Below are 6,464 nucleotides of genomic sequence, written 5' to 3' on the forward strand. Positions count from 1 at the left end.
TCAAACCCATTCGCTCTCAGCTGGGAGCTTGACTCCCAAACCACCGTAGCCACTAGCACTTATTCTGCCTAAAGGCTCACTGTTTGACTTCATGACGCAAAGTGGCTACATGGATGATCGCCGTGCAGCTCACAAATAAAACAACGGAGGCGGATCAGGTCTGTCGTGTGGAACGGCCCATTGAGCAACATGTGAGTGGATGGAAACTGGATTTACACAAGCTCTCATTCAGCGCAGCGGCTAGTGTAGCACGTTTTGTTAGCTCGCGGCTAATCAAACGGTCCCTTCAAACAATAAGACCAGAGCAGACAGGAGTTACAGCATCTGTCCTCACAATCTGCTTATACAATTTTGATGACATTTGAACAGACATTTTGTATAAAACAACATTGTTTTGCTAGGTCGACTCTATTGCTGCTCAGCGATGCTCTTGAAGCTGCACGGAGGAGTGGCAGGTTCCCAGCTTGCGGTGTCATGACATTTCGTAAGGGTGAATCCACAAGAGTGGTTGTATTTACGAGCTTCTTTCATAAAAGCTGTGTGTAGATGAACAGCTTGGATATTCACAGCTTACACACACACACACACACACACACACACACACACACACACACACACACACACACACACACACACACACACACACACACACACACACACACACACACACACACACACACACACACGCACACACACACACTCCCCAACCTGCCTTTAATGAACTAAAAGGCCAGGGAGGCCTGTATGTGAAAGGTTCAATTCACACCGACACTTCGCCTCACTAACAGCCCGCATCTGAAGGAAAGCAACAACAAAGGCAGGAGTGCCAGCATGTTCCAGCGCCAGAGAGATGAGAACGCAGAACCCAGCAGTATAATCTGTATCTGGATGTGTTTCCTCTATTGGCATACCTGCCTCAAACTCATGCATGAATTATGTGTTTATACCTTAATTAAGCAGGGGAGAAGAACGCTTCAATGCACATGTAGGCCTGCATGAATGAATCCATTTTCTATATGATTTAACCTAACAGCTTGAAAGTGTCATTGTGAGAGAGCGTGGTTTACAGTTCATGGTGAACGTTATCGACACTATTCTATAAAGTAGAGCCACTTGTGCAGTGAATTAATTGGTAGGTGAGTGGTTGTCCCCACGGTCCCTCAAGGTTGGTTAATATCACCAAGCTGGCGACAAACATCGGCGCTTATCTCTCTAACCGCTCAGATAGGGAGATGCTTATAAAGCATTGGCCTACTACCGCAGAGATAGAGAGAGGGAGGGGGGTAAGATAGCGCAACAGAGCACCTTACACAGATAACATTTTAGTTAAGAATTTTCTTTTCTCTAAGGAACATACTCAAAGTGGATGAATGGCAGAAAAACTGTGGCAAGTGCAAAACTTCGAGTCTGCTTTCACACCAACTCGTTCAGGAATAATTGATCATCATTGCGGTTTTCCACAGAAATCTCTCCTTTTGTCCCTAGGCCCAATAGATAGTCGTAATGAATTAGATCGTTTGTTTAAGGTTTGAAGGACGCAGTATTGTTAATGTCTTCTGGTTTAAATGTTCGAAGAAACGTCAACAAGCCGAGTTTAAACTTTTTTTTGACAGACGTGTTAAACGCACCTTACCAGTGAATGGATCCACGCGTAAATCTCAACGCGCTTCAGTGTGAACAAGTCACCAGTCCTCGATCGGGTAAAGTGTTCCTCCGATGCAATATTTCGCCAAACATCTACCCCTGGGAGAGTTGAAGTTCAGAACAGAAATGCAACATTAACGAAGGAGGCCAAAGCACAGACAGACATGCCCCCCACGCGTCACTGCTCACTGACAACAGGTCGCGCCTCGATCTTCTCTGGAAACCATCCGATAGAAAACAGGTTAGAAAGAGAAAACCACGCACAAGGCTGCCGGCGACTTTGAAGACTGTGCTGTGTGTGTGTGTGTGTGTGTGTGTGTGTGTGTGTGTGTGTGTGTGTGTGTGTGTGTGTGTGTGTGTGTGTGTGTGTGTGTGTGTGTGTGTGTGTGTGTGTGTGATTGTTTGCGCATGTGTGATTGTGTACGTGCGTGTGTGTGTGTGTGTGTGTGTGTGCGTGCGTGTGTGTGTGTGTGTGCGCGAGTGTACGGGTGTGTGTGTTCCTGTATGCGTGTGTGAGCGTTCGTGTGGCTATGATCAAGTGCTTATGTGCGTGCCCCAAAAAGCAAAAACAAAGAGAGATAGGACGAAGCTAATTTCCATTTTTGAAATCATACGCTGCGTTGGCTATTTATTTAGAAAAAAATATCGCGAGGTGGAATCATCGAGAACAGCACCAAATCGCATTTGTTATAGGGGAAGATCATTGCTCATTCAAGCACGTAATTGCCCTTTTCGAATTTATAGAGAACGAATCTGGTGCCTGGCAATTCGCTTTCTCATTTATCTGTGCAAACACTGTCTCTGAGTCGACTGCAGACTGGCTGCGAAAAAATAGATTAGCCTGGCGCCTTTGTTACATGATTGTTTACTGTATTGAGAACACACAACCACGTTCTTATTGGAGAGGAGACACACAGGATCACACAGGGGAATGTCAATCTGTGAAACACTGTGCTGACCACTGATCATTGGTGGTTTTATGATCGAGATGTATTATCTTCTCAAAGCCTGACATCTGACATTGCGTTGTATTTGAAAGGCTCTTTTTTTATAATTATCATCTTCTAAAAAGCAATTAATTGAAGGTTGTTATTCTTAATTGGTTTGCTGTATGAACTTCCCTGTAGGCCTATCTGTGCTGGGGACTGGGGTCACACTGATCTGAGTCGTTGATTGAAGTCCGCCTGTAATCACTCATCGTTGCGGCGCCATCGCATTTCATTTATTCTCAGAGTAGAACTGGCGTGAACTTCGTCCGTGAACCCTGACATCACCTCCCATTCAACGACACGTCGCCGTTGTGTGCTCTCCGTCACTCATTACGGAGCCATTGAGTCGCGGTGATCTGTGATCTTGACCTTTCGCAACCCGAACAACTTCAGAGTTGTCGCAAAGCACTGGAATGTGAAGACTACCAATGGCATGAGTCCAAATATTTGCCCCAAAGACAATGTGGGCATAGAAGTTGTAATCGGGTTTTGAATAGGCCTATAAAACGTTAATTGGGAACGCCTTAATTAGCGCGGATGATTTCCACCACATCAACACTACAGGAGGTGATGTCATCCCTATAGGACGAGACGTTCGAAAGAAGTCGCTCGATATAATAATTGATGTCGGCTGCACTTGTATATAGACCAGTCCGTTTCTGGTGTGGTATTACAATGCCCCCTAGTGACATCTAACGTTACATGTCAACGCAACGACGGCTGAATTCAGACGCAACCTGTGAGGGAAACGATGGATGGTTTAAAAAGGGCACCCCACGGGTAGTTCTACAATATACCAGTGTTTAGTGAGGTTCAACTGCACGTGGAAACAGTTGCACGTGTGGAGGATCGTTTAAAGGCCTAAAGCAGGGTCTGTCAGACAGCATGTTTGTATGTAGGCCTGGCTATGCTTATATACAGGCCTACATCGTATAGGCCTATCACATCTGATTATGTTCCCTAGTAGTATTGCTAGTGGTACCACTTCCACGTGAACTGACCACTAGATGGTACTTCGGAGCAGTTTTGTGCTGCAGATCCCTGCGACTGTGTTCCACCTAAATAGCAACATGTAACTAAATAAATCATGTGCAGTGATTTCACCCAGACATGTTGGCTGGAAGCGCACGTTTTCTCTCCCAGACTCCCCGTGCCCGGCTGTTATCTGTCTGCAGATCCTGGACTGAGGTCGACGTGGAACGTGTTCATGGCTGAAATTGGTTGTTAGATAAAGACTTCTAATTAAATGAAGGACTCCGCACACCATAACGCAGACACACACGCGCACAGGCCTGCATAAACGGATACACAATCACGCACACATGCACGCACGCACAATCGCGCACATACACACACATGCAACCACACAGACACACGGACACACACACACACACACACACACACACACACACACACACACACACACACACACACACACACACACACACACAGAGACTTTTACGTTCAAAGTGTTTAATCTCTCTCTCTCTCTCTCTCTCTCTCTCTCTCTCTCTCTCTTGCTCCCACACACACACACACACACGCACACACGCACGCACACACACGTTCACACCGGTAAGCTCCTGTGCCTTTCTCAGCCAATTTTTAAATTGTCACTTTGTTTCCCTCAGCAGATCTGTCTCTGCTCTTAAACGTGTCATGGTGTCGCTCAACAGAGAAAGTGAAATGTGTTCGTTCCAAATTAAACACCGGCAGATGTTTGTTGCTCTTCTCTATCCTCTGTGAGCCTTCAGAAACCGACTTACAGTTTAGCTCAATAAATGTGGACCAAAATACGTTTTACTTCAATGCCTGGAGAGAAGAACTGTCAGAATCCATTGAAACGGAAGCACTGTTTAAACTGTGTAACGTGACATAAGTGGAGGGTACAACAGACACGAGATAAACTGAATGGTTTCTGAGGACAGGAAAGGTCTTCGCAAAAGATCCTCCTCACCTATTGGCCATATGGGTCGCTCGGGATGTGAAACAACCTTCTAGGATCTGTGGAAACCATGACAACGTTCCATTTCACCGTTTCACCGCCTCGGTCGAATTTAGAATTCGTTTTGTTGTCATGGTTTCCCCAAAGATTCTGGAAGATTCTCCACCATTACCGCCGAGGCCACTAAGTGAGTGAGATCTACAAGGTGTAGGACATGTGTGGCGTGCTGATCACTGAAAACCCCGGGCGACGACAATCAGTCCGTTCAACAGCCAGTCTTATTAGGCAATAATTAGTAATAAACACCTGTATCCTAGCCATTTACAGGACGACCCTGGCCTCGGGCACGCACAAGGAGCGACTGATAACAAAACTAAGATTGTAATTAATTAATAAACTGAAGTGGGCGCGTCACTGACGCGGTAATTAGTGTCCTTTGATGAGCGGAGGAGAGAACGTGCGGTAGAGTGGATTCAGCGCGCTCGTCAGAAGCAGCTGCTTTTGAAAGTGAAGCGTGTTCTAAGCACGCGCGCAGACAACGCCATTCGTAAGTTTGCCCGCCTCAAACATCCACGGCCCTTCGCGCGGCGGCGTGCGACGCCGTGAATCACACCTCTCGTCGCCCCGCACATCCAATTACAGGATTCCTCATATCGAACGCGAGGACGCGATGACCCGGCCATGTCCAATCTCGTCTTCATAAAATTCTCCTCGTATTTCTCCGCTGCGGCAGCAGGGAGGCGGTGCCTGGGTGGGGGGGGGTGATGGTGGTGGTGGTGGGGTTGATGGTGGTGGGTGGGGGTGGAGAATAATTGAAGTACCCAGGTGGACCTTTCAGTGATTGATTTGGCCATGCTCACTTTTAAGTGTCGGGCAAGCTGGCCTATCATCCCCCCCCCCCCCCCCCCCCCCAGGAAGGAGGGAAGGGAAGGAAGGAGGAGGGAGGGAAGAAAGGAAGAAAGGAAGGGAAGTGTAAGGCAGGGCCAAGGCCGTTCGTTCTCTGGCTGCGCGTGAAAGGGCGCTGGGAGCGGGCGAAGGCCGTCTGCTAGCCACCCGGGACCGGCTTGGACCGGCTGGGCTCGCTGGGCTTTTAACTTTTCTTCATTCCTTCAATTGCATTTGAATAGATTTCCCTTGTTGGCCACTGGGACCTGGATGAGAAACAGGGGGGGGGGGGGGGGGGGGGGGCAGTGAGGGGGCTTATTGATTATCCAATATGTGCTTCCTAACAAAGATGTCTACATTATTATTGGCAGCACATGGTGATGGAGTGTGAATGAATGCTGATTGATGAACGCAATCAGGCAGAATGGCCTTGATTTGTGGTCTCTAGACCAACGCTGGTGCATCCGGGTGTGTGTGTGTGTGTGTGTGTGTGTGTGTGTGTGTGTGTGTGTGTGTGTGTGTGTGTGTTTGTATCTGTGTGTGTGTGTGTGTGTGTGTGTGTGTGTGTGTGTGCTTTTGCGTGTGTGTGCGTCTGAGTGTGTGTGTGTGTGTGTGTGTTTGTGTGTGATATCAATGTTGCGGTGTAATACAGGCAGTTACATCATCACCACTTAACAGTATTACAGGCACTTTGCTAGACTTTCTTTTTTTGCACCCAGGGGAGAAAACGCAATTCAAATGTTAAATGTCTTTAATACCCATGCGGGTTGGGAACACTACATGGGAATAGGCATATATATTCAAGTGTGTGCGTGTGTGTGGGTGTGTGGGTGTGTGCGCGCGCGCGCGTGCGTGCGTGTGTGCGTGTGTGTGTGTGTGTGTACGAGAGAGTGTATGTGTGTGTGAGCACAACATGTTCATGTTGGTGTGTGAGTGTTTGTGTGTGTGTGTGTGTGTGTGTGTGTGTGTGTGTGTGTGTGTGTGTGTGTGTGTGTGTGTGT

The 6,464-nt window shown here is 47.6% G+C and overlaps 1 protein-coding gene across 3 annotated transcripts in view; it reads right to left on the reverse strand.

The window, feature by feature from the left end:
• LOC115549442 (neural cell adhesion molecule L1-like protein) overlaps window positions 1-1,878 on the reverse strand; it is a 51,508-nt gene extending 49,630 nt beyond the window's left edge. The window contains exon 1 of one of the 3 annotated variants that reach the window (XM_030364672.1): window positions 1,634-1,878. The gene's annotated coding sequence lies outside the window, so the exon portion shown is untranslated. Of the gene's footprint in view, window positions 1-1,628 lie in introns of all 3 variants that reach the window. The other 2 variants (XM_030364680.1, XM_030364646.1) reach the window with 2 other exon arrangements.
• Window positions 1,879-6,464: the final 4,586 nt, after the last annotated feature.

The sequence above is a fragment of the Gadus morhua genome, chromosome 1, assembly GCF_902167405.1.
Source record: "Gadus morhua chromosome 1, gadMor3.0, whole genome shotgun sequence".
In the NCBI taxonomy this organism is placed as follows: domain Eukaryota; kingdom Metazoa; phylum Chordata; class Actinopteri; order Gadiformes; family Gadidae; genus Gadus; species Gadus morhua.